This window comes from Thermobia domestica, chromosome 7 (genome assembly GCF_964235325.1).
Source record: "Thermobia domestica chromosome 7, izTheDome1.hap1.1, whole genome shotgun sequence".
NCBI classification, from domain to species: Eukaryota; Metazoa; Arthropoda; class Insecta; order Zygentoma; family Lepismatidae; genus Thermobia; species Thermobia domestica.
The window spans coordinates 55,343,397-55,370,976 of NC_137460.1; the positions used below are offsets into that span (position 1 = coordinate 55,343,397).

The following is a 27,580-nucleotide window of genomic DNA, read 5'->3' on the forward strand; positions in this document are numbered from 1 at the left end:
GGTGATAACTTTTGTGAAAATCTTCAGCTGAAATAAATTCTCTGCAAAATCTCTACATAGAAGTTGGAACTATATTACAAATATAAGAAATACTACAAATCTTATTTAATTATGTTCTGAGTTAAAAAGCACATTTTTTTTTTTTTTTTTTTTTGTAAGAAAAGTCAAATCATTTTGTAATTGTAAGAAAACGAATACACAACCGATGATTCATAATGACGTGAATAAAAAATCGTTATTATGCTGAGTGCCTGTAGATATATTTTTATAATGATGTATGAAGTGTTTAACATTTTTGTAGGTAAGTTATTTCATTTGAAGTATTTTAAGAGTTTGTAGAGAAGCTATCTCCATAGAAATATACGAGAGGAAGGAAGAATAAACCAACATTTAAACCTATGTTTGACTTAATCTTCCAAAAAGCTATTCCTCCGATGATGCTCACAGAACCCAATAAATGAAAAATAAGGAATTAAGAATAAATAAAAGACGCAAGGTACATAGAAATATTTATTTTCTTATGATACATAATTTGCGTAAACAACGTAAAAACCTTAATGTATCAAGAACCTTTTGGTGAAAGAATTTCACGTGTCCTTAATAATATATATTTCTATAATGTTTTTAAAAATCTACAGAAAAAAATCCTAACAAATAAATAAATAAAATGTTTAAAGTGACGATATTAAAGATCAAGAGGGGGCGCGGTGGCTCAGTGGTAGAGCGTTCACCTCCGGTGCTTGGGGTCCCTGGTTCGATCCCAGCTCGCGCCGTGTGGACTTTGTGGTGGACAAACACTATGCTCGTGGGTTTTCTCGGAGTTCTCCCGTTTCCTCCCACTTTCTTCATTCCACCATTTCACTCATTTATCATTATCACCGTCTCCTTTAGCCTAACCGGCATAAGCGTGGAACGTTAAACTTAAAGATTTCATTTCATTTTTTAAAGATCAAGAATTGTAGCAAAAAAATGACGCTTCAAAACGGTAAAAAAAAAAAAAAAAAAAAAAAACACTGATTCATATCCAAACAGTTTTGAAGGATTAAAAAATGAAAATCTTAAAGACAAAAGAGAATCGGAAGAAATATTCACCACTTTAATCACAGACGGAGTAAAGAATAATACTGGAGATAGTAAAAAAAGTGGGTAGAAAGTAAGTAAGGTGTCCGTCAATGAAAGTCGTAGAAGCACAGCGTGAAGTATTAGCATGTACTGTAGTGGTGGTAATAGATTTAGTAATTTCAATATTCTATCCAATCTATACTTAATATTTACGTTCTGAAAATGCTAGCATAAAATCAATCATAATACACATGGTGCGAGACACAAGTTCAATCTCCTTTGTATACATATGATTCGAATCCTGCATTATCGTGGCTAAGCTGTTATTGTACGCGTCTTTGAGGTGAGAGACCCGGGTTTGATTCCCGGCGGAGCTCATATTTAGATCCCTTGTTATAGGTCCACGTCTCATATAGCCTCGCTGTTGAAAGAAACGCTAAACTCAAAATCAAATCCCGCGTTAAACCAACGGTTAGCATGAAAGTTTAAACAGATTTTTTGGACTTTAAGACTTGTCAGGAAATAAGCTTAAAAAAGTAATAGCTTTCGTTTTCGTCTGGTGTTACAGGAAGAATTATTTAATTGAAACGTAAGTCATTCTCGACTGTAAAGTGGTTATTGTACTATGTATTTAAATCATAAATTGAATCAATTTACTGTTTGCAAGTAAATTTTAGTTCAGAAATGTCATCTCTATAGATTCCTTTTATTAAAATAGAAACTAATGTAATGTTGCTTGTAATAATGTCAACATAACGGGACGTTAATTTTTCACAATTTATGGATAATATGGAATCTCCTTACTCGGTATTCAATATATAATTGGTATGAAACCTTCAGAATAAAAATTGCTATTCATTCCCGACGAAACTTCTCTTACATTGAAAACTGATACGTAACCTACGTCAAATAATATTGCTAATAGTGGTGAAAATATTTGACCTTATTGAAGAAATACTTCTAATATTTCGAGAATCTTTTGTTCTCTTCGGCAGAAAATGAATTTTTGTTATATATATAAAAAAAAAAAAAAAAAAAAAGTAGAGAAATTTTGGAAGTGTCTCTGTGTGTGTCGATTTCAGAAGAGCAAACAAGATATAGTTACGTTTCTTTATTGCAACTTAAGTTTTTCAATGCAGAAGGTGTCTATACTGAAAAAAACGTACAGCGAGAAAGCCGATAGTTCTCTTAAAGAAGGTAATATACACTTTTGTGGAAATGCCTTCCGATTTACGTTTTCCGTTGGAAATATATAAAAGAAAATTAAGACCAAATATTAAATACAACAAAGCGTTTTAAAGAGTTGTTTTCTTTATTGAACAAGGTACGAGTGGAGGCTTGGAACACTGACAAAATGAAATTGAAATTTCTTGTTTTCCTTTTTGTTTGATCTATTTTGGGATCTGACAGTAGCCTATTGACGGCCAAAATTTCCGTAGTAGTCCATTTTGCTATGTGTTTTGATGCATTAAACTACCTTGTATTAATTTTATATTAGCAAATAGCCAGTGTGTCACCGCGGCCATCAGTTTTTTTTTTTTTTTTTTTTTTTCCTCTTTCCAACACTGAATTCGTACGAGAGGTGTTCAAGTCAGTCTGGGAATTTTGATTTTTACACGTTTAAAATCGAATCCTAGGACGCGTGGAGTTGGTGCGTGCTGTAGGAACTGGCAACTATGCCCTGTTACTGGTACGCGGAACTTATTTCGCTTGCCGGTCTAGGGAACGTTATTCAAGATGGGGAACAAGTGTGAATATGTACACGGAACAGCATGTGGTGATGAAATTTTTAATGTAACGTCCCACGATTATGACCATTAGGATGAAGGAGATTAGCGGGAAGGGTTCTGAAATTTAAAGACTTGAGGTCTCAGTACGGTGAGTAGACACCCAACCGCAGTAGGAAACTTGATTGGTGCAAGCGCTTCAGAGATGGCTGTACGATCAATGACGATCCAGGTCATTGTGGATCCCAGCTCACAGTGATCATTCCTGGGAACGTTCAGCGCATTGAACAGCTTACCAGTGGCAATCGTATCATCACCTGTTGTGTAATTGAAAAAGTATGTAGTATTTCGTTAGAAGCAGTAAGTACAATAATTCGTGATCATTTGCTATTTCTAAAAGTGAATGCATCGTAGATTCCAAAACAGTTTTCACCTTTTGACCAGCACAAATGAGTTGAAGTCTGCACCGAATTGAAGGACCGATATAATACGGATGGCTAATATTCCTGGACTTCCATGTTTCGTCCTCGTAAAGAGTTTGTAAGAGGTCAACATTTCCACGGTGTTGACGAAGTGAAGCAGGCGGTTCTAAAATGGTTGAGGCGTACTGAGAAATCTTTTCTTCCAGACATTAATTAAATGGTGAAATAAGTATACATCTGTAGCAGAGGTTATGGTGTAGTTTCCACTCCTTGAGTTTTTTCTTTTCTTTATTTTAACAATAAATTCCGAATTGACTTAAACGCCCTTTGTACAATTTCTGCGTAGCGCAAAATTTTCACATTCCAAATTTCGTGGTTGTATGTCCAATAGTTCAGAAGAAACTTTTTCCGTCTTCCCCACTTTTCCGTTGGAAAAAAAATCCATTTGGTATACGTTAGTTGTATGGAATTCGTACAAGTGAGTGACATATTCATAGATTACCAATTTAACCTTTCCTCTCATGCCGAAGGTAATGAATGACCTATAAACTACTTTAGGCGATTACCAACTAATCATCGTACGCTATATATATATATATATATAAAAAAATCTGTGAGCAGTATTAGCCTGAAGATGGGACACGCAAACACAAGTTCTCTCTTTATATTTATAGCTCTCTCTTTATATAGTACATATATATATAATCTGTACATATCCGAGATTAAATAGACGAAGAAATAGAAAATATACTTAAATTTCATGCAGTTTCATTTTGTCATCTACAGAGAAACAGTGACTTATTCTATAAGAAAGTGGAAAAGGAGAGCAGTGGATCACAGTAAACATAAGCTATTATAGATGCAGTGATTTGTATAGGGTGGTAATTATTAATGGGCGAGAAGGAGAAGGGAAAGAGTTCGCAGACAGACGAGTAATTAAGGGAGAAGATGAAAACATAGGGATAAAAAAAGTGAAAATAACTCGTAGAAGTAGAGCCTATTAAAACGAACAAATAGGAAATGAGACTATATTTATTCTTCACTTACTCATTTTTGAGGGTGCCGACAAATCTGGAAAACCGTAAAAGTCAGGGAATTTGAGAGAAGACCGTAAATTGCTAGAAAATACTGCTAAAAGTCAGGGAATTTCGATTTGCTACGAACGAGATTTTAAATATGAAAATTTTAAGACGATCTCAGATGTGGTTGAGAGCTTATTCTTTAATTGGCAACTTCAAACATAGAAACTTACCTATGTATGTTTTCCACTAACGATGTGTAACAAACTTATGTGTTCTGTAGTTGTATGCGTTATCTTTTGCTTCGCTTGTGCAGTGAAATATCATATTAGTGAATCATACATAAAATGCAGTTGGACTAACGATCCAATGGAAAATTTATTATCGACGCGCGCATACTTCCAACCTTCTTTTCTTTTTCGTTTCCACTAGTTTCAATTTTATTGAAGTTTCCTGCCCAGTGTTAAATGAGAAGCTTATCACACAAATGAAAGGATTTTGGTACGGTTATTCGTATTTGACCTTCTGTGTTTCTATTGTAATGTATTTTAATTCTCAAAGAGATTTGATTCGGAATAACGTATGAGTTCACGATTGTATTTCACCGTATGCAGTGAGTCAGCAATACTCAGTGGATAACCGGACTAATTCAATCAGACTCTCGTTCTTTAAATATGGGATACGTCTGTAGATAACAAAGTACACTTTGTTTTATTCTTATCATGCAGTATTTATTATTGTATGTTTATAGGTACATATTTAATCATTTTCCATTAATAATTGTACATTTGTAATGATTTAATTATGATTATTCGTCTCTTTTAAAAATATTCTGAAATTAGACTGATGCAGCAATTTGCGAACAGTGTTTATGGCAGATGGTTCAAATAAAGTTTCAATATCTCTTCTTTTTAGTCCTTCTTCGAGACAAATTTTTGTATGCTTTTTCACTGCCACTACGAAATGTTCAGAGTTTTATTAAACAATATTTTTTCAGACAAGACATATAATAAACGTTTTGTAACTGGAATGTAGCTTTTGAGAGGGGCACAAAAACTCTGAGGTTGGAGCCTGTGCGTCCGTGGGGGCACCCCTGCTAGCACCGCTCTTCAAAATACGTAACAAAAGGTGAATTTCTTTATTTAGCAATTCACAGTGAAATGAAAGACAAGGAAAAGGACGGTCAGAATTTGTTATTCAGACTTTCGTCAAATTATCTTCATTTGTTTCCAGTACACTGTGGAAGTAACGAAGTTTTATGATGTGTAATTCTTGTTTTAATGTTGACATTTTCATACCTTTACTGTAGGAGAAAATCGTAGATGGGATCTCCATCATGCTCCTATATTGTTGTTCTATATCTCGTTTTTCGCCAAAATCCTTAGGTTTTGGAACTATAGGAAAACAAAACTTGTTTTTTCTTACTGACGATTCATTATTACGTGTTACATTGAATGAAAGAAACTGATCCAAATATCGATCATATTTCAGATTGTGGGTTTGAAATATTGTATACATTGATATAACTTAAACACAAATTCTGTGGCGTAGTGGGTGGAGCGTTCACGTCTGCAAGCAAACTCCTGTGCTCAAACCATGGGTACGCGATATGGGTTTTGTAGTAAACACCGAGTAGGCGAGTTTTCTCGGAGTTCTTCCGTTTTCCTCCTATTAACATTTCTTTTTTTCTTACATCATGAACGAAAACAAGTCATTACCTACAGAAAATTAAAAAGAACAAGCCAGTACCTTCAGAACTGGAGGTTCGTCCTATTTGTATCTCATCTATACAGAACTTGAGGATTTCTAGTGATAATGTATGCTCAAGTGCGGATTCTGTGATGCAAGCGGGTATGAGTACGGGGACGAGACAAAGTAATTTAAAGGGATTTTTAGTAAAAGATGGCATTATAAAAGCAGAATTATTATATTCTGGCATTTTGGAAGTGTAATGGCATACATCAGTGTCCATTGTTGGTAAAGATGTGAAAGATGTCTGGGATCATTTGTTCCCAGACAGTGAGATTGCTGGGAACATGCAGGTTCACCATACTTTAATTAAGTGAACTAATTCAGTTCAAGGAGACATTAACGTGCGATTCTACGAGTATTGTAAACAAGCATGTATGCACGCGTTATTTGACATAGGTGTTTGTAGGGACGGATTCTACAGCTTCTGACGTTTTAATCGCTTTTAAAGAGACATTTTCACCCTTGAAAAAATTTCATTGGATGGCCCTAATTTAAACTTTACATTTCTGCATATCTTAAAAATAAATAAATAAATAAAATAAATAAAAAATAAAATAATGAATGATCCAGTAATACTTGATGTAGAAGCTGAGTTACTTGCGTGAAAAATTTAAAGCTGCAGTTGAGGTAATGAACTGGATAATTGTTGAATTTTCAAGAACTCTGCATAACTTATTTAAGGGTGTTCCAGTATGCCGTGCCAAGTAAACTCCTATAGAGGCTCACAGAACTTAATTCTAAAGCATTTGCTTCAGAAGTAGATTTTTTCCTTATTTAATTTTAAACTGACTTTCCTTTCAGTCCCCTTCTTTGCGACCGTTTATGGGATATGATGCAAAATAAGTTTGTAAAATCAGAAGTTTTTCGTTCGTCCTTTGAAAAATGTTGACATTGGTGTGCTACATTTAAGAAATATCATCCAATAACGGATGTGGACATTTTGGATTTTTGCCGAAATCGCAGGAAGTGTGTACAGAAATTTGTTTTTAAACTTCTGGAGAAGTCACCTTTAGATTATAAACTAGAGCTCTTTCGGGTTTGGATCGTAATATTTATGCAGAGTCTGATGGAGTGAATCACATGAAGTCTCTTTTAGCTGAACTAGTTAAAAATTAATTGGTTAGATGGCAATAGAACAGATAGAATTGTGAAGCAGTTCAAAGAGTTGTTCGAATCCAAATTGTAAAATAATTTTGAGTCAGTATTCTAGAACAAGTCAGTATTTGGATTTTCTTTTTTTCTTTTTTTAATTAAATTATTTGGATACTTCAGAGTAAATTAATTTAAAGATATACTCTTGATTTTCTCTCATGAAGATTCAAATATAGGAGGAGGATTTTGTCAATGTACAGTGTGTTCAGATAATTTAAAAGAACAAACTTTAATAGCAGTCAGACATGTGTACGATTCAGTAGCTCCTTCTGGTGTCCATGAGAAACTGTCCACAAAAAATTACAGGATTCATTATACACAAAATGCTTGTACTCGTTTTGCAGAAGCAGGAAATCAACAGAAGCAAAAAAAATGCTGAAAGATTATTCTGAACAAACTTGAAGCTAAGAAGACTAAAATAATGGAAGATATGCACAATATTGATAAGGAAATAAAGCATTTGGAGAAGTGAATTTAAAATCATAATACTATTGATTTTTTTTTTTTCCCTAAAGATATGTTAATATATCGCAGACAGTTTCATGTACACCTTGTCTCAAAAAGGTTGAGCGCATTCTTTATTGGTATTTTGAGGCAAAAATTTTCTAAGTCCAGCTTCGGATATCTTCGGGAAAAAGTAAGCCAGGTTCGAACCTCCAAGCCAGCCTTTACAATCGGGAAAAAAGTTTGCAGATGTGTTTTTCTTCTTTTAAATATAATAAGACTTGTTACCAAGTGTTTAAAAAAGCAACATTGATTGAAATACTTAATGATACAATATTTCGAAACCTTTTTTTTTAATGTTAGCACATGCTTGTTTGTCATTTAGCTCTCCATACGTAATGGAACATTTAAATACGTTAAGGAATCTTTCCATATGTAAAAGAATGCTCAAAGTTAAGAAATAGAACATAATTATCGCCTGAGTACTAAACTAAAAGTCAAAGTAGAACAGAAACAGCGTTTGTAATGGATATGAATGTCATAATTATCTTGAGATCCGTTATACCTCGCTAGAAGGTTGTGTTAGCTCATTGGTAAGCTGTCGGATTTCAAATCATAAGGTTGAGGGTTCGAATCCCGTCTAGGCTAATCCTTTTTTTTAAATTATATTTTCCGCAATGCATGAAAAATTATATAAAATAATTACATTAGAATACATAAGTTGTGTATATATAACATAATCATTGCAGAACATAGTAATTATTATGTTTAAAATATAACATCTGAGATAATTTTCACAGTAGGTCGGTATTATATATGAGGATGTAAATACAAGTTAGGAAAATCATTTAATAGCAATAAATAAGTTATGTAGTGTATTTATTTGCATCTATTTGTCATACAGATGTAACTTCTCAATATTCTCATTACAGCATGTCATTTACATTCGTGAAATACAATATATTCCTACGGATATAGAAAGTGTATAAACAGAGTATCCAAAGTCGTATCCTGCTTCAAGATACATAACTTTTCCCGATCCCCTTAACGTCACGGGAAGAAACACAAACTCTCTTTAGAACGGAATGTCGTTACTTAGAGTCTCATTCGAATACGTTGAATATGCTTTTGTATATTCATCTCTCTCTCTCTCTCTCTCTCTCTCTCTCTCTCTTTCGCTTTGTTTATGTGTGTGTGTATGTGTGTTGCGGAATATCCCAAGTTGAATACAACATTTGCCAAGTATATGAGGATCATTGTCATCGAATACCAGAAATTGAAAATCGTGTTTCTTCAGATTGGGTTTGCGTGTTCATGTTAGCTCACTGGTAGAGTACGGACTTGCCAATAAAGAGGTCTTGAGTTCAAAGCCTACAGCTAATTATCATTCTTTTGTTGGTAGGATTGCACAGAAATCGGATACAAGGAGTGGTTTACTTCTAGAAATATTTTCAGAAGCGTTTAGGTAGCCCTGAAAAGGGCTGTTTTCGGGAGTTAAGGCTGGGACATTAATATTGTGTCCAAGACCCTTCTGAATTTATTACACGCTCCATTCTTCTGGGCATGGAATCTATTACATGGGTGACAAATCTATCTCCTTCCCCTACCTCCAGCCATGCTTCGGAAACAAGATGCCACAGGTCATCCTGAGTTCTTGGTGGATCTGCCTCAGGCCAACTTTCCCTTAGAGTACGCTTCACTTCTGCCCACATATTTTCCATGAGATTGAGGTCTGCTCCACGAGCGGCCAGTCGATTAAATCAATCTCAGGATGCCCTGCGAACCATTCCTGAATCACACGGGAAGTATGTATTGGCGACTGGTATTGCTGGAACTGAATTACACCATCAGGCTGAAATACTCGTACAGATAGCACCATGATATTACTGATAATGTCTAAGTACTGAGCATTGTCCAGATGTCCTTCAATTCTATGAAGCTGTCCTGCTCCGCGACTGGAAATCCAACCCCAACATAAAATAGATACATGGCCACTGCGATTGCAAGCAGCCACATATCCATGGTCATATCGGGTGCCTCTCGGACGATACACAAAACGGCGTCCCTCCTTTGATGTTGTGAATATGGATTCATCTGAGAAAACTACGTTTTCCCAATTGAGACCCACATTCGCCTGTGCAAACGCGAGACGGTAAATTTTGTGGTCGCCTGAGAGTTTTTCCTTCACGGCAGCAACACGGCCACGTAACCCAGCATGACGAAGCCTTCGCAGAGCTGTATGCTTACTACCAGGAAAGAGAGAAACTTCCCTTAGCTGTCTAGACGTCCTTAGTGGGTCTAACCGGGCTTCGTTTACTAATCTCGCATCTTGGGCTTCGGTTGACACATGCGGACGACCAGGAGATCGTAAATTATCAGTCTGACCTGTAGCACCACTGCCGTGTCGTGACAAAACGCTGTAACTTTGGCGAAGAAGTTTTGCGAAAATGAGCCTTAAAGTTTTCATCCGAAAATGTGATCTGTATCGTGTAGAACCAGTGTATCTTGACTTTGGAAACACGTGGTTACATGTAATGTTACGTAAATGCATGTTGTGTGATTAAATTTGGTGAAAATTGATTGGTTGACCATTATTGCCTAGTTACACTGGTTCTACACGAAACAGATCACATTTTCGGATGAAAACTTTAAGGCTCATTTTCGCAAAACTTCTTCGCCAAAGTTACAGCGTTTTGTCACGACACGGCAGACCATATTTCCGAATCCATCGCCTTCCTGTAGAGGCCGGGACACCTACTCGCCTGCTAGCTGCAGTTGCAGAATAACCTTCCAACTCCCATAAAGTAATTACTGCTGTACGTCTATCCATAGTTACCAATGTTCTGAGCTGTGAGAAGGAAGCAATAGGTAAAAGCTAGTACCTGACGTGTGATTGGTTACTTGCACGACACGCCTATTGTGGGGAACAGCGTTGCCAGATCTAGCATAATGATGCTAGATCTAGCATAATTTGCATGTCTCTAGCATCTAGCATCTTGCTTTTAGCATCCTGCCCAAATCTAGCACAATTTCAGCAAGTTTATCAAAAAGCCGTAAAACCTGGAGATGAGAAAGAAGTTGGTCGTGGGAAGAAAAAGAACGGCAGAAATGTATCCTCTTCCATTCATTCATACAGTCGGTAAACCATACAGGCAGTCTTATTTTTCGAAGTAAGTTCGAAACGTCTTTGGGCTTTTTTGTGGCTCCACCCAGGGTTTTCTAATCCTTTAACTCCGACGCATGGGCGGAGCTATGGGGGCCATTCTCCCCCCAACTTTTTGACAACTTCACCATCTTTATTTCTGACTTCATGATCATATTTATTTCTGAAATGACAGCTCCGAGACCGACCAAAAATCTTCCCCCCCCCCCAGCAGACGATTCCCAACTCCGCTTATGCTGCGAAGTAATTTTCTTTCAAAATATGTAAACAAAAACTTTGCATTCATTTATACGACATATACGCCATTGAATCTGGCAACGACTGCATTAATTTAGTTGAGTTAAAATTTTGGTGCGTGAAGTATTGAGTTCTATCCATGCATTCTTGCTCTCTGTGTATTTTAAGTTACGTTATCGTATCTCAACTTCGTTTTTTTAAACTCCTGAATTAGTAATTATGAGGATCTAGCATAATTTGACCGAATCTAGCATAAGTTCGATCAGGTTTTGGAATAATTTCGAGCTGTGAGTCTGGCAACGCTGGTGGGGAACGACTTGGTCAACGACTCGCGAAAGAAATCTGAAAATGGTGCGCCGTAATAATAATATTAAAAACAGTTTTTATAAAGGAATATTAATACATACGAAAAGCTGTTTAAAGAATGAATTGTTATACTGACTTTACACGTATAAAAACATATACCATATACCAAACAGATTGAGCGATATGATGATAGCTGTTTTGAGACAAACACTTTCGAAGTCCAACTTCGGGTATCTTCGGAAAACAGTAAACTAAAGCTGCTGGTTCGAACCTCCAAAGCCAACCTTAGTAATCGGGAAACGATGTACAGATATGTTTTTCCTTCTGTTAAATATAATAAGACATGTTCAAATGGTATTAAGTGTAGAAAAAAGTAACATTGAAATACTTAATGATACAATATTTCGAGACTATGTATTCACACTCTCGTTTCGTCATTGTGATTTCCATACGGAAAAAAGCATTTACGTATGAGCTCAGTTATATTTCAGAAGCAGCTTCCGAAAAGCGGTCATATTAGCTCAGTGGTACACCACCGAGCGCTTAAATCGTGAGTTCGATACCCGTTCAGGTGAAATTCTTTTATGATATTTTACTTTCCTCAATGCATGAAAATTATGTAAAATAGTTACATTACAATTCATCAGTTGTATATATCAGTTGAATATATATATTCATATCATCAGTTGTATATATCAGTTGAATATATATATTCATATCATTTCACGACATAAGTAATTCTTATCTTTAAAATATAACATCTGAGGTATTGACAGAACGTCGGTGTGTTATGTGTGAATATTGAATACAAATTTAAAAAATCGTGTAATAGCAATAAATAAGTTATGTAATGTATTTATTTGCAGCTACTTTCATCGCAGATAACTTCTCAATATTCGCATTACAGCATTTAGGTAGAGCATATCGAAAATCGGATCGTGGTCCAAGACAAAAAACTAGCTAGCCCCAAACTGTCACGCAAGAAATTCGCGAATCGCAAAAGTAAAGTGAAGAGATTGAGAGCGGCAATTCCTTAATCGCTCTCTCTCAACTCTCTCTTATCTGCATTTATACACATAAAAGTGTATGTATGTATGTTCCAACATAACGCATGCATGCCTAGAGCAGGGTTTCTCAACCTGGGAGTCGCGGCCCCTAGGGGATCGCGAAGATAGGCGGAAGAGATAAATATAGTTAGAATCTAATACCAGAAATTATTTTTAAATATTATTTTTAATTTTGTTCTGATAAGCATACTTTTATTTTTTATACACACTCTAAAGAACAATAAAAAATAAGTCTACTGAACATTTTCAAAGGGTGTAGAATTCGTGTTACTATTCGGTTCAAAGTCTCTTGTCGTCGCGAATTCTGTCGAGAAATTTGAAGCTTAAAATATACAAAACGATAATCATGCCTGTTGTTCTGTATGGTTGCGAAACATGGTCGCTTACTCTGAGGGAAGAACATAGACTGAAAGTATTTGAGAACAAGATCCTTAGACGAATATTCGGACCCAAGAGGAACGGGAATGGGGAATGGCGGAAACTTCATAACGAGGAACTACATCATTTACACGGTTTACCCAACATTGTTAGGGTCGCCAAGTCTAGAAGGCATAGGTGGGCAGGTCATGTAGCTAGAATGGAAGAAAGTAGAAACGCTTTCAAAATCTTGACTGGAAGACCAATCGGAAAACGACCATTAGGAAGACCTAGGCGCAGATGGGAGGACAATATTAAGATGGATCTCGCTGAGATAAGAATACAAAGTAGAAACTGGATCCAATTGGCTAAGGATAGAAGTCAGTGTAGAGCTTTTGTGAACGCGGCATTGAACCTCCGGGTTCCATACGCCATAGAGTTAGTTAGTTAGTAGAGTTGTTTAAAAATGAATTTAAATCAAAGAGGTATGATATAAAACTAATGAGAACTGTATATAGAAATACTAGAAAAATACACATGCAACAAAACCTGCACATTGAAATACAATTAAAATTAAAACCTAATGAGATACCTAAGCATGGTGTAATTTCACTAGTGCAGCAATGTCCGGTTCAATCTTCATGACGAACATTATCAAACCATTTTCAACTGATAAGCGAATTCTTATCTTTGTTTTAATGTTTACCATAAAAAAAAACACACTTTCGCACAAGTACGATATAGCAAATGGAATTATTACTTTTAAAGCAGCAATCCCCAGACCAGGATATTCTTCTCTCTTCATCAGGCAGAACTTGTCCAAGTCTTCGTTACAAAAAACCAGTTGCAAAGACTTGTAGCATGATCATTCTATTATTTGGTCAAGAAGTTGTGGGCTTAGATCGGATACGTTAATGGCCTCTTCAATGAAGGAGTTTAACATCCATCTTGAACCAGCACCTTCGTCATTGGGAATATAGATATTACAGTTACTGTATCCACTGTCAGTGCGGGGCGCCGAAAAAAGGGGCCACACATTTCGGAGGAAGTGTGTTACTCATGTTAGGAAAGTACATGTGCTCATGTGTAAAATAGAAGGAAAAACGTAATAAAATGTGCTCAAAATTAAGGAAAGGTAGGGCTTATTTTGAAAATGTTATTGAGCTTCGTGCCAACCATGGTGGTGCTTCGTAGCTAGTCTGTCGACGTCACTCATATATACGGTGACATCGTACTATACTCTCGCCCCGGGCACTGATTTTCCATGGCACTGTTCACTATAAACAAAAAAATGGATTCTACTATTATAGAAATAGGTATGTTAAAAATCTCACACAAGCTTATTATAAAACAAATTATAAAAGGGTCGCTGGCAAGAGCGTGTGATAAAAGGGGATCGTGATAGGAATTAGATTGAGAACCACTGGTCTAGAGTAATTTTAACCACATTTCTTATAGTTTCAAAAAGATTGCTGTCGGGTTACCTATGGTGAATGGGAGGGGGATACATATAAAAGATTGCTAGAAAATGATCGATATTAGATTCATAGTTTTCGGGGTCGCTTAGATAAATAGTGAGACTTTCAATTTCGCTTAACTCCGATTAAGCTCTCATTAGTAGGGATGGGCACGAACGACTTTTCTTTGAAACTCGACTCGACTCGAAACAGACATCTTTGAGGTCTACTCTTGGACTCGGCGCGAAAAATATCTTCCAACTCGACTCGGATTAGAGTCAAGTCGAACCAAAACGAGCCAAATCCTGTGTGTAGTCCTACCTAGACAATACATAGACAATATTTATTCTATCATCAATTATACTACTGTTACTACAAATAATAATAATAATAATAATAATAATAATAATAATAATAATAATAATAATAATAATAATAATAATAATAATAATAATAATAATAATTATTATTATTATTATTATTATTATTATTATTATTATTATTATTATTATTATTATGACAACACCGTGTACAAACATGAACAATAGATGGTTAGTAAAGGAATACTAAAAGCTAGTTGACTGCCGACGTCGGTAGTCATGAACTCTACAAGGCAAAGACATCGTTCATTACTCTAAGCTGTAAGCGTCGGTGGACTACAGATGGTCAACTATTGACCTCTCGCCAGAAATTGGTGGCCCCGCAGCGACGATCCGTGGTGGCCCAAGTTCCATTTTGAAAACTTTACCACCAGCAGCAGAGACGCGATGAAACGCCAACGAACCACAAAATTACTCTCCCAAAATATGTCAAAATGCCTATATGTGTGATTTGTTTATATTTAGGTGAATCAAAAAAACACAAAACAAATACCCGGGGTGGACGCAAACTATCAATATTACGATTACTAGGCACGTGTTCTCCTGACTTCCCCACGGAAACGATCATAAAAGGCTTGGTTGTTGAAGGATAAATCATTGACGTCTTAATTTAGCCAATCAGACAAACCCCTACATCTCGAGTTCTAGAAGGTGATACCGTGAACCGTTTCAGATTTATTGCTTCCTGGTGGAGTACTATCCATGAGCAAAATTTGAGCATAATAGCCGACATGCATCTTCGGTGCCTCTTATCTTTAGTACAATTTTAACCAGAGATGGTGTGGGTCAATGAAAATTTGATCCACGACCCACCATGACCCACTATCACCCACCACCCAAATGCCCCATTGGCCCACTCTGACCCATCAACCATCGTGATCCACTCTGACCCACCACCAACTATGAACCACTCTGAACCATTGCGACCAACTCCGACCCACCAAAACCCATCGACATCAACTCTGACTGATGGCCCACGTCCTCCTCTCCATTGACTAAAGAGGTTACACTTGTAATAAAACAAGACTGTGAAATTATCACTTATCGGAGTTTGAATTTCTACCGTCAATGGCTCAAGCACCTCTCTGTTACAATACTGGTGGGTCTGACCTTTACGATATATAATGGCAAAGTGTTTCTCATCTTCCAAATTAAAATGAATTTAAATTTATCATATATAATTATTTCTTTGTTGCCTTACAGACACATTTCAGTAGAAAATAGGGTGAAATTTGAAAGTTTCAAATCAAGGAAAAGTAAACCAACGTAAAAAAAAAAAAGAGAGAGAGAGAGAAACTAATTTTCTATATAATTAAGCATGCCGTACTAATTGAAAATGCCCATGTAATTAAGTTTAGAATACAAATTTTATGGCCATTTTTCTCTAACTTTATGGCTTGATTGCCTTATGCTCGGAACGCTCCATACATTAAACACCAGTTTCAGCAATTATAAATAGAAAGCAGTGGGTATAAAATTCAAAAAGAACTTTAGTATGCATTACTCAATTTGTTTCTCAACTAATATCAATCGTTTTCGATTATTTTTACAAATCAACCCACTACCAATTTCCAATATATAGAAAATGCACCCCCGTCCCCCCGCCCATAAAAGATAATTTAAAAAAATGCCAGGACATATTTTCTTTATTTTTAATAAAGAGTTATATGTTGAATTTCAGCTCTCAGTTGAACGGCTTGTAAGATACTAAATTTTTCGCAAAAATTCGGACTTCTACTCCCCCTAAGGATATGTATTATAATGAAAGTGACACGCGTATGGTAACTTCCCAGTTGGGAATGGAGCCTGATTATATACCAAACGTCAATTCATTTGACTTTGCAATTTGACCGTGATGATTACGCAGACATAGTTACTTTCAATTTTTTATGATACATATCCTTATTTCATATGTTACAGATGATTCAAAAATATTTTTTCAAGCAGTTAGCTCCTCTAGAATCTCACAGGCTGCATCCCAAAATCCAACTCCTACTATCCTATGACAATCCAAAAGTGACTGAACTTTTTTTTATTAGGAACAAATGACAAAAGAAAAATGGAGATCTTGAAAGTAAAATGTAGAAAAGCTCGGTGCCCCCAATAACTACATATTTCTCCACCCCTTCATCCCGAACTTAAAAATAAAACTTAATTCGAATATGGTTAATTAGTGAATTTATTACAGTTAAATTCCACTCACTACATGCTACAGCTACAACTATGTAACAAAAAATAACAACTGTGAAACATGTTCTGAATTACTATTAGATTTCTTACGCTATTATTAAACATATTAGAATAGTAAAAGAGGATTGTTCGTGAAATAGTATATTTGCTCTTGATTTATAACTTTTTCATACGGAAAAAATTAAAATATTATTCAAGTTTTAAACTTTGCACTCTGCAAATATGTTGCCCTCTAGGCAATGGGACTAATGTGAAATGTGGACTAATGTGGACTAATGGGAAATGCTGCACTGTTAGCGGCGCTGAAAACTTACGATTCGATTCTAATATCGAATGATTTCGATATCTTTATGTCGCTACGTAACCACCCTGGGTGCTAATGGAAGCTTAATTGGACTTGAATTGAAAGTAGAACTATTCACCTAAGCGACCACGAAACTATAGATTCGATACTAATATCGACCCGTTTCTAGCATTTTTGATATGTATCCCGACAGTACTCTTTTTCCAGACTGTAAGAAATATAGTTAAAATTGCTCTAGATATATCAGAATTATGTTGAAATACACACATAAATCCACTTTTATATTCTGTATAAATAGAGTGAGCGAGCGAGCGAGCGAGCGAGAGAGGCCGACTCAAGGCATCACCACCTCCACATTGCAAAAGCATATATCAGGAATTGAATTGAAAATCTATGTAAAGACTTTCTGCTGTGGCATGCTTCATAAGGACAATTCCAGTCTGCTCACGTGACCTTTGGGGTTCATGAATTTTTTTTGCGAGCGTTCCGACTTTGGATTCCCTGTTTATACCTTCTGTTTATGCATCGAATAACTTTTCAAGAACATAAATGACATTCTGTATTATGAATGTTGAGGATTACCCTCTATATGACAAATAGCTGCAAATAAATACACTACATGATTTATTTATTGCTATTGAACGAGTTTCTTAACTTGTATTTACATCCTCATATATAATACCGACCTACTGTGAAAATTATCTCAGATGTTATATTTTAAACATAATAATTACTATGTTCTGCAATGATTATGTTATATATACACAACTTATGTATTCTAATGTAATTATTTTATATAATTTTTCATGCATTGCGGAAAATATAATTTTAAAAAAAGGATTAGCCTAGACGGGATTCGAACCCTCAATCTTATGATTTGAAATCCGACAGCTTACCAATGAGCTAACACAACCTTCTAGCGAGGTATAACGGATCTCAAGGTAATTATGATATTCATATCCATTACAAACGCTGTTTCTGTTCTACTTTGACTTTTATTTTAGTACTCAGGCGATAATTATGTTCTATTTCTTAACTTTGAGCATTCTTTTACATATGGAAAGATTCCTTAACGTATTTAAATGTTCCATTACGTATGGATAGCTAAATGACAAACAAGCATGTGCTAACATTAAAAAAAAAGGTTTCGAAATATTGTATCATTAAGTATTTCAATCAATGTTGCTTTTTTAAACACTTGGTAACAAGTCTTATTATATTTAAAAGAAGAAAAACACATCTGCAAACTTTTTCCCGATTGCAAAGGCTGGCTTGGAGGTTCGAACCTGGCTTACTTTTTCCCGAAGATACCCGAAGCTGGACTTAGAAAATTATTGCCTCAAAACACCAGTAAAGAATGCGCTCAACCTTTTTGAGACAAGGTGTACATGCAATCACTCTTTTTCTGTGAGTGTTTAATTTTGACTTTTTTTCCTTTCATAAGTGAGAAACTTTCATCAAATGACTAAAGTTACAGATTTCAAGTTTCAGGGAAAATGTTTAATTTTTTTGATTTGTGCAAGGATTTTTATTAAGTAAATGTTCTGTAATTTAATAGTAAAAATACATTATATTTGTTTTTATATTATTCATTTTTCTAGTTTATCAGAGAAAATATTTTACTTATGCATTTGTTTTTATATATTCATTTTTCTAGTTTATCAGGGAAAATATTTTACTTACGCATTTGTTTTTATATTATTCCTTTTTCTAGTTTATCAGAGAAAATATTTTACTTACGCATTTGTTTTTATATTATTCATTTTTCTAGTTTATCAGAAAAAATATTTTACTTACGCATTTGTTTTTATATTGTTCATTTTTCTAGTTTATCAGAGAAAATATTTTACTTACGCATTTGTTTTTATGTTATTCATTTTTCTAGTTTATCAGGGAAAATATTTTACTTACGCATCAACATTGTCGTGTTTTTCCATCAACATGGAAAAGTCTGTATGGTTAATTACGTATCAGGTATTTAAAAAAAAAAAAAAAAAAAAATGAAAATAGGGAAAAGTCAGGGAATTCTTTTAGCAATTTTTGTCGCCACCCTGATCTTTTCTTATAAAACTCTGTATTTTTGTTGTTTAAGTTATACTTTCTTGGTAATAGAAGATATTCTACCTTTGGTTATGAGTAAAAATCTTTTAAAAAGAACCGAGTGGCCAATGGAAATTGAACTGGCTCATGATAGATGGATAAAATATTTGAACCTAGGTTAGTCCGAGATAGCCTTGCGAGTTGATTGCAACAGTTGAAATCGTGTAGGGAAAGTCAATTGATAACTAAAGAGAAAGTTGGATAAGAACCATAGAAAGACCTTCATCCAGTGCTAGGTCTACATAGGACCCCTATCTTTATGTATAAGGTGAACTGGAGGTAGCTGATACCTCCTCCGTTTCGGAGAAAGAAGAGTGGCTTTGGACTTTCGATTTACTCTACGTATATAAAATTATTATATATGTAAAAGTACGTGATAAAAGTAGAATGGTGGCTTGGTCTGAGAATGCAACTAAATATTTTGTTCTTTCCTTGTAATATTTTGTGTTAATACTAGCATGCTGTTGAAATTATTGTGTAATTCAGTATCTAATTACTATGTAGCGAGATACATGTACTCTTAAAACCCTTGTTGTTTCTCTATCTATACTTGTAACTAGCAAAGGTAATTTGTTTTCATCAGATAGAATTTAACTTGTAGTGTATATGCAAATTAAGAAAACTGCACCGTCATTGTGGTGCATATTGCAGCTGTAGTGCCCCTAAGCTGTCACCAAGTATGAACTGTGTGTATGACAGACGATGGATGCAGTTCACCATTAAATGTCCTGTGTATGAAGAAAAGGAAGAAGAAATATATGAGGACCTCTGTTACGTTACATTTACTCTGCCGGAGGTACTAGTGCGTAATAAGTCGTGTTTCAAGTAGTTGTTCAGTTGTTATTCATTTGTTTTCTTATTGTGAAATAATTTGTAGTGTATGCTGTGTGTGCGTTTTTTACTCTAATTTTTGGAAGTGTGCTTACAGTAAGATCAGTTTTATGCATGCTTAATTCCATTTTTCCTATTCGCATTATCACTGGATGTATTTTTCATATTGCGTTTAAGAGATTCTCTTTTGTGTATTTACTCTTGTGATAGCTTTGAAAAAAGATAAATGTAGCTACTTTTGTATCATTTGCATGCTAGATTGTTCAAAAGTAAGGAAAAAATGTCGCGTACAGTATGTTATTTTGGCCTTGAAATTATTATTATTTAGAGCAGTAATGACCAATTTATAACTCACTGCTGACCAGGACAGAATAATGTTACTTTGGGGTCCTTTTTCTTCCTCTCCTGAAGCGACCGTTCACTGAACGTGCGTAAGTCACATTTTCTGAACCTTTGTTCTATTTGGCATATCCTCCTTATTGTCTCATGTGTCTAGGCCTGAGTTACAAAACTTTGAGAGTAACTATGAAATACGTACTTTTATTTATTTATTTATTTATTTATTTAAGGCATAGCACCAACGGCTTTATCTTGCGGAATGGGTTTAGTAATCAAAAACATAAAATACTTTCACAGTAAAAATTGAATTTTTGATTCACTTACGATGTCCAGCTACAATATTCCTGTTATACATAGAATTAAAAAGAAAGTTAAAAAGGAAAATTAATTTCTATTTTCGGGGTGCAAGAAACGTCCGGGGCCGGATTCAGCGCGCGGACCATCATTTGAGCATCACTTACTTAAGGAATAAAGTTCCGATTGTCAGCAGTAATCTCTAGAAGTGGAATTTCGCAACACGTTACAGTTGAATTAGTATTTACTGCTTAGTCGTATTATGCCAGTATTCCTATTTATTGCTATTACTTAGTATTGTGTTTTAAAATTACATTATATTTTGGACGTCTTTCTGTAACATTACTTGTTGCACACACTACTTTTTAAATATAAAGTTAACCAAGAAAGTTCTGTCGCTTTTTGTGGAGGTCTGTGTTCCATTGGCCCTCACATCGTGAGTTGAATGCGAATGAGATAAGGTGAGGGTTAGTTGTTGGTGTGGGTATATCCAACATACTACCTGGTTGTGGCAGTTCAGTTACACCGTGAAATTGCGTAAGGACAGAGTGAACATGGGACCTCCACAGAGTGTCATAAGGGCGTGTATGCTGTACGAGTTTAAACTGGGGTCAAATGCCGCTGCAGCGGGGCAGAAGATACGCCAGGTCTTTGGTGAGGATGTCGTGACTACGTGAATAGTTCAGCGGTAGTTTAACAAGTTTAAGGACGGTGATGAAACACTCGAAGGCGCACCACGTGCCGGAAAATCAACACATGCACAAAATGAAGATCTTCAGGCAGATATTGAGGCGAACAGTAGCCAGATATGTGAGGAACTGGGATATGAGTGTGAAAGAAAACGTTAAAAAAAAAAGTATATAAACGAAGATAAGCGCAATGTAGAGGAGTCGCTAAAAATTAACTTTCTTTGAACGAGAACGATTTACGAAACATCATCTACTAATCGAAGTCATGATTATTCTCCAATAAAGTAACTTCCAATAAACCTTTTGTTATTGTTAATTATTCCATATCGGACTCCCGAAGAAAACTCATTGAAACAACTTATTGACCGTGCCAATAGCGACTACTCTGTCATGACTCCGTTTTCTTTCATTTAGAAATAGAAAAGAAAGTAGAAGGGTAAAAGAAGGAGGTAGGAAAAGAAGAAAGAAAAGAAATAGGGTATTTTAATGAGAAACAGATTACTGGATAATTCCGGAAATATAGTAAGAGGTCGGAAAAGTCGTTGAAAGATGAATCATTCTAAATGTTATTAACGACTAATCAATTTTGGAATGCTTCGGAATAGACACATGTTCCCTCATACCACCCAGACCTAGCTCCAGGCACCACGATCGTGGGGTTGCCCAGACCTAGACCTGGAAATGAGAAAAGTGAAATTTAATTCTTTGTACTGTTATTCTAACCGGTGATTGATAACCATCCAGCATCTGAACTCTGTTCTCTAGGATCGACCACACATATGAATTAGCCAAGGAAAAAAAATCAAACTTATCAACTCAATATAAATTTATGTATCGTATCAATAAAAGTCTCAACTTCCTGGAAGAAAGATGTCGTATTTAGGCTCATCCTGCTATTTTTGCTTCACTCCTCGAGCCGATTTAAACCGTTAGTGACGGTCCTTCATGACCTAAGTTATTTACCTTAACACATATGTTAAAACATGACACATATATTATAGATATTAATACAACAGATGATATCACTAAAATTGCTTATATTAAATCTATCATGCATTCACTCGCTCACTCACTCAGGACAGTGTATATATGTTTAAAGGAAACCAACTAACTACAAAGGTACAAATAGTTTATTACATTCATAGTGAAAAAAAAAGGACAAAACAAATAATTATAAGAAAATATTAAAAGCACAAGTTCTTGGTTATATATTAATAGAGTACATGAAGTTATACTTTAGTAAATCTTTATATATTCAATCATATTGACAAATGGAAAGGAAAAAATTATTTACATGTATCATATCTTAGGCATGCTAAAGCAAATTATGATTTGCGACATACGCAAAGAAGACACTTATCTCACTAAAAAAAAAATACATGAACAAAGAGGAAAGAAAAGAAAAAAAAACTTTTAGGTGTATTAGATCTTATATGAGTCTCTACCTCACATCGGGTAATAAAATATTAATGATTTTGAGCGTTCAAATCACAAATCACGCACTACTCGTAATGTCCAGAACATTTCGCTCCATTTAACTTCGTTCGTGTTTATATATATCTCTATATGTATATATATATCTATTGGTTTACAAAACCATTCGTCGTCTATACTTGGTTTATAACTTTTAACAGTTTATATCTGCAATCGCACACTGCGACGCTTTATACCCATCCAGGGATTTCGAAAAATCACTATCGCTAGAGGATGTTTCTCCTCTTAGACGGTCCATTTCCAAACTTATTAATTGAATAGTTTTAAGTTATTTATGCAACACTGGGACATGTCATGAGGCCTTTCCTTAGGATCACTTTCGTATATATGTGTATATAATTTGGATTTTTTAAAACGATCTCCCGCAGGTGTACGGAGTATAAAGGTTCAAATTGAGGATAAAAAAAAAAACTGGTCAAGTCACAGGATACATATGCAGGTGAGAAGGATTCAAGGTACACTTTCCACAATGGTTTTTGGTTGGTAGTTCAGGGATAATTCGTTATGATGTGGGTTACGTTTAGACCTGCCGTTACTTTCCAATACATGCCATTACAGAATTACGTAAGGTATCATTTACATTTATTCAAAAGAAAAGGAAAATTACTTAAGTGCACGGCGGTATTCATGACAAAATCTACATTCTCAAATTCGTCGGAAAACTCACTGGCAAACTATAGCAACCAATACACGTTTAGGGGGGACAGACACGAGCGCTCTTACATATATTCATAATACATTTAATATCATACTTTTACTTTAAAATCATATTCACATATTAAGTACATATACATTTCGACGTATTCATTTCTCTCTATATATATATATATATATTTATATTCAATAAATGCGCACACATTTAAATTAATCACCCCAATAATAAAATTTTTTACAAGGTTGCAAACATTGTCCCAAAACAAATGACTTCCGACATTACATATGAAAAAGAAAATCGCTTTTCTACCTGATACCGCGCATCTATAAATTTTTTCACTTTTATATATACAATTCGTGCTTAAATAATGAAAAAAAAACTTTGTGAGGCAGGCACGTAACACAGAGCATTTCTAAAGATATAACTAGATAAACCAAAGTACAATTTCTGGGCCCAAGTTAACTACAAGGTAATTGAAAACCAAAACAGAAAGGAAAGTGACCAACGGATTAAAAAAAAAAAAACTTAAGAGGGACGACGGTGAGAGAACGTAATCGAAGTGTCGTCAACTACGAAGTCTTTGTTCATTTCGGCGATAGGTCAAAATGTGATGGAGGACCCAATCACTATCTACTTTATCCATGAATCGTGTCTTGCAACGTCTCAGCTGGTAATTTCAGATCAGAGTTGTACGTTAAATAAATCGTAAGTGACAAGTTCAAAATCGGGGGGGGGGAAGGTTGAAAATTCGAAAAAAAAAATCTTGAAGTAATGAAGACAGAGAGAGGGATAGAGAAGAAGGAAGACGAAGAATAGGGGCGCCAAAGACTTAAGTGAGAAATAACTAACGCTACAAAGATAGAAGTCGAATTTCGCTCTCAACAAAATCCATAGCCAAAATATTCTTAACATGCCAAAAAGGGTGGTCTACTCAAATACGTAGACTCAAGGGGCGCCCTGCTGCCAAGGATGCAAGTTCTGTGTCCATCAGATCCCAATCCCACAAGAGTTTGCTTGTAAGATTGAAATCCGATCCCCGTATCCGGCCCAGACCAGCAGGATAAAAGGAGAGGGGGAAAGGGACCAGGTAACTGCGTCCCCAATTTTGAAATCTCTAAGTAAAAAAAAAAAAAAATATTCGACCCCTTAGAAAAACTAAGAAGGTTCAAGGACAGTAATGAAACTAGAGTAATAGCTAAGATATCCCTAATTAGTGATTTGCCAAAAATAAAAAAAAAATTAAATAAACTGAATTTTGGATCGGTGATTTCTATTGCCAAACCTCACCGGTAGCTCCCCTTCGCAGAATGCGCTAAATTCTGAGGCATCGATTAATTTCCATCACTATCTAGTTTAAAACTAAGAAAAGAAAACGAAAATATTCAAGGGGAATGGGGTCGATGCCCGGGTACGGGAAAATAAATTTCAATAACTAATTGTTTTGATTCTGTAACCCTATCAGAGCTGTCGCCTCCATGAACATTGTAAGCTAGCCTGAGTAGGTAACGTGAAGGAAAAAAAAATCTCACGGAGCAGGATATTCTATTTTTTAAAACCGACCAGAAGATATGATTCACTACAGCCCTGTTGTATAACTACTACTGTCTTTTCATAATTTATTATTCAACATGTCTAGTCAGCGATTATATGATGCTACCCATTCTATCAGATGGTATTACTATGGTTGATTATTATTATAACACATTAAACTACAAAGTATTACCATAGTCCGACTATATATCGCCCTCCGGTCCGCGTGATATCATGGTGCAGGGGTCAGAACCCGAGATGTTTGTAGCTACACGTATCTATTCAATATCTATATATCAACACGCGGTGAAGTATTCACTGGGCTACTATATATATATTTAACTATATGGGCGTTCTATCTTCTATATTCATTTACTACAATATTCATACACTTTATATTCATATTCACATTAATATTCATTTGCCACGACGCTATATTCTACAAACACCCTGTTTCCTCTATCTACGCCCAGCCTATTTACACATTTCATCATAATACTTTAAAATCTATAATCACTACAAACATTTCCCATTCCGATCACCGCACGACAACCTCACTCGAACTCAAGACTCTTTCATCCCACACACAATACTATGTAATACTCGGTAGCTTTATTAAGAAGAAAGGAAAAAAAATCCTACGTATGTTCACTGAAAATAGAATTATCCGCGATAATATTTAATGTTTATAAAATTCTGCAGCAACAATGAGCTTCTGCAGCCACGAAGAAAAATGAACATCTAATATAATTCCAAAGCGAAGAACTAGCATCATATCGCCCGACTTCTGTTAAAAATTTACGTATTGTTTATTTATTTAAATATTTCGATTTCTAGACTAGGCAGAATGTTGAAATTTTTAGGATATATTAATTTTGGGTCACTTGACCTAACTGTACATTCATATGGGCTGTGAATTATACCTTCTAGGTTTTATTTCGGAAAGAAAGGTCAATTTCATGAAATCTAAATCACTAAGCACCTCGACAGAAGAATGGCGGTTAGTACTGACTTTTGACACTAGGGCTAGCGACGATATAATCAACCCTTGAACAACTGAATGTGACCTTGTACACGGAATTATTATACTATATTACGTTCACTTTTGAATATTGTGTATGAGTTCACTTAATGACGGAATAATAAAGAATTTATCGCATAGTAAATACTACACTGTCCATATTTAATTATCTCACACACTCTTTCATCACTTAACTACCACAATTACTACTACTAGAACATGTTTCTACATTACGAACACATACATGCCACATCCATACTACACACTACATTAATACATGTTATACTAATAAATATACACCGACAACATTCAGATTTTACCATTTTAAATCGGCTCGAAAGGAAAAGGAGAGAAAGGAACAGGGCCAACTGGCCCTTGTATTTACTAAATCACATTCTTGACTCAACCTGTTTAATCAATGCCCTGAGGGGACATATCGAAGTATTAGCTAACAATAGGACCCCTGCCCTGAAGGGGCAGGAACCCGGAACACACTACATGTTCAACTCATCCCGCTGGAAGCCGTACTCCCAATTTGGGAGTCAGATAGGAGCCCTTATTGTAAATTTACAAGTGCATTATTCTACCTATCTTAACTACAACGAAATTAAATACCGCCATGTTACTAATGAATAAATACAAACGAAATCACATCCACTACATAGACGAAAACAAACGGCAGTGGGGCAGGCCTAACGTAACTCTAACAGGAATAGTTTTAAGGATAAAAGTATTTAAAGGGAAAAAACACTACTCTTCCGAAACTGTCTGTGGATATTTAAGAACCACTAGCAAACTGATGCACTTCGTGGAGCCTGTCCATCACTCATTATATCTGCTCAACATGGCGTTACTATATTGCACTTCCTATTTCAGCTTTTTAGTTCGGTTTTTAGTATGAAATTTAATAGTGTTTTGGCTCCTAGAGACTTCCAACGATTTTAGGTGTTAATAAAATCCCAAATGTTACCTTGTTTGCAGCTTTTCTCGCTCCTTTTCGACGTTTTTTGCTGGGAAGATCTTAGTCCGGCATCTTCAGTGAAATTCTTGCAGGAAATGGAATAATTGCGCCCTAATATCATAGCGTGGGTTTATCAGCCAATCAAAACTAAGCATTTTGGCGGTGGGGCTTTGAAACGAATAAAATTTGGTAAAATCTGGATTAAACTAGATTTTAGAAGGACCTAGGTATCTAAAAGAGAGGTGAAGGGTGGTCCTGAAAATTCTGTCGAATTTTAGATTGGTTATTTGATCTGAAAAGTTCCGTCCAATAGTGGATCTATATTTTCGGATAGCACTGACACCGTAAGAATTGTAATAATCCATTTACACATCCATATACAAGACATAACTAATTTAAAATATAAATAAAGATATTGATTCCCAAAACTATAATTCCCAATGAATTTTTTACAGTTTTCCATGTTAATTTGAAATAGAATAACAAATAAAATTAAGAATTATATGAACAGCCAGAAATTTTTTTTTTTGTTAAACATCAAGTACAGTCGGTGCAAAAAATTTCGGGCACCCTCCTATTAAAAACATAATGTCATTAGACTGTAATGGCACATTACAAGTGGAGAAA

At 35.3% G+C, this 27,580-nt stretch overlaps 1 protein-coding gene across 1 annotated transcript in view; it reads left to right on the plus strand.

The window, feature by feature from the left end:
- Vav (Vav guanine nucleotide exchange factor) overlaps positions 1-27,580 on the plus strand; it is a 112,925-nt gene that overhangs the window by 41,878 nt on the left and 43,467 nt on the right. The window lies entirely within an intron of this gene.